Raw genomic sequence first — 2,546 nt, 5'->3', positions numbered from 1 at the left:
GCCCCCGCCCCACCCGTCCGGGCGGGGCCTCCGGGGCAACGCTGCTGACGCCGCCCGCCCGCCTCCCCCGGCGGGGCAAAGGCTGGGGCCGTCCAGCTGACGCGAAGCTGGGCTGGGCAGGGGCAGGGCAAGCAAACTTTGACCTTTAAAACTTAGAAGCGTGACCTTGATAGTCGATCTGCGCCCTGCAAGCAACCTGGGCCCTTCCTAATGACTTGGGGAAAGGGTGTTGCTCATCTTCGCCCGAGCCTCGGCTCCCTCCTCTGTAAGATGGAGCTGGTGCAAAGCACTTGTTCTGGACTGCGTCCTTTCCCTGAGAGACAACGGGAAGAAGTCAGCGCTTCCGCTTTCGAGGAGAAGATGGGCTGCCACCAAGTTACCAACCCTGACGGCTTCCCCGGACGGGAAGCCCCTCATACACTCGCATATTACGGGGCTCTGGGAATTGAACTCTGCCGGTGATGGTCTCCCAAACTCAGGAATCACCCCTGGGACGGTCCTCTTATGGAAAAATACAATATTCCAAATTGGCTTGATGTGTATGTATTTTTCCACAAGGGGAAGACGGTATGGAATTTCAGGGATCTAACGCCAGTTTACTCCTCGTTCTGAACCCGGGGGTGCTCAGGGTTTACTCCTGGCTCTCCACTCAGGAACCCTCCAGGCGGTGGTGTTCGGAGGACCAAATGGGATGCGGGGAGGGAATGGAAGCAAGGTTGGTCACAAGCGAGGCAAACACCCTATCCACTAGTACCATTACTCCAGCCCCCAGAAGTAAAGTGCTTTGCGCATGGAATCCCTTCCCTTCCTAATTCACATGAGGGACTATATAGACTTGGAATGGTGCTGGCTTCACCTTAAAGAAGCTGTTAATAAATCTATCAGTATCACTATCATCACTATCCGCAATGTCTCTATTCCTCCCAGCCCTGAGATTTTAGCAGCCTCTCCTTACTCGTCTTTCCCAAGGATTGGATTCAGGGTCAGGGGAATGAGACCTGTCCTTACTGTTTTGGGCATATTGGACACAAGTACCCAACCGCCGGTACACTCCAAGCCGCTTTCGGGACCCGCAGGGCTGTGAAGCGACAGCACGACACATTATAAAACACTTCCTGCCTATTTTCCATAACTATCACACCATATTTGATAGAGTTCAGACAGTAGGCAACAAATTATAGAGAGTAATATATATTATATATGTTATATATATTATGTATACACATTTATATGTGGTAGGTATAATATATACATACGTCTCAGAGAACCCAGCAAGCTACTGAGAGTATCCTGCCTGCATGGGCATAGCCTGCCAATAAATACATTTAAAATAATGGGAATCAACTTTTTCTTGATCAAAGGAGAGTTAAAATATACAAAATAGAGTTTGGGGCTGGAGCGATAGTACAGCGTGCAGGGTGTTTGCCTTGCAAAGAGCCGACCCGGGTTCAATCACCAGCTTCCCATATGTTCCCCGAGAACTGCCAGGAGTGATTTCTGAGTGCAGAGCCAGGAGTAACCCCTGAGCATCGCTGGGTGTAACCCAAAAAAGCAAAATTAAATAAAACGACTTAAAAAAAAAAAGTTTCCTTCCTTTTGGAATTAACTATTGGTGTATATTCATGGTCTTAAATAGAGCTAGATGTGGCAATAACGGTAGATATCAATTACAATTGTCCAGAAAAGGGGAACATATAGAAAAAGGAGAGTTCCATTTTAATGAATAAATCATTTCATTATGGAGGTAGGCAAAACTATAATCCGCACCAGATTGGAACTCCCCTGAAGAGCTGATAATGCCATTGTAATCCAATAATCAAAACTATTTCCAATTTTGTTTCTCTCCTACTGTACCCACCCAATCTTCCCAATAATTTAGAGGTGTTGGGTGGTTCAGAAAGCTAGTTGACTTGAGACTTTTGGCTTGAAGCATGTGGCAACTTCTCCATGGGAGAAGCTATTTTGTTACATTCTTTTGACTCCGAGCCAAGACAAAATCTTAAGAATTTCCACAGGGAGAGACAGTACAGGAGGTAAGGTGCATGCTAACGACTGACCCGGACCCAAAACTTTAACACCACATATAGTCCCTCGGACTGGAGCGATAGCACAGCAGGTAGGGCATTTGCCTTGCACGCGGCTGACCCGGGTTCGATTCCTTCGTCCCACTCGGAGAGCCTGGCAAGCTATCAAGAGTATCTCCCCCACACGTGGCATATTCAATATGCCAAAACCAATAATAACAAATCTCACAATGGAGATGTGACTGGTGCCCACTCGAGCAATTTGATGAACAGGAAGACAGTGCCACAGTGCTACAATAGTCCTCCGACCACCACTGGAGTGGTTCCTGAGCACAGAGCCAGGAGTAATCCTTGAGTACAGCCAGGTGAGGCCCTTAACAGGATTTTTTTGTACTGATAAGAACCCCATGCTTCTAACTAGAGCATACTGAAATGAGACATCTATATGGGTTGCGGGTGGGGGGAAGAACTAACAAAGCTTCTTCTCTAGACAACAAAGAGAATTCAACCCTCCCTCATGAA

Source organism: Sorex araneus, chromosome 1 (assembly GCF_027595985.1).
Source record: "Sorex araneus isolate mSorAra2 chromosome 1, mSorAra2.pri, whole genome shotgun sequence".
In the NCBI taxonomy this organism is placed as follows: Eukaryota; Metazoa; Chordata; class Mammalia; order Eulipotyphla; family Soricidae; genus Sorex; species Sorex araneus.
The sequence above is the reverse complement of the archived record's forward strand: the minus strand, read 5'-3'. Positions refer to the sequence as shown.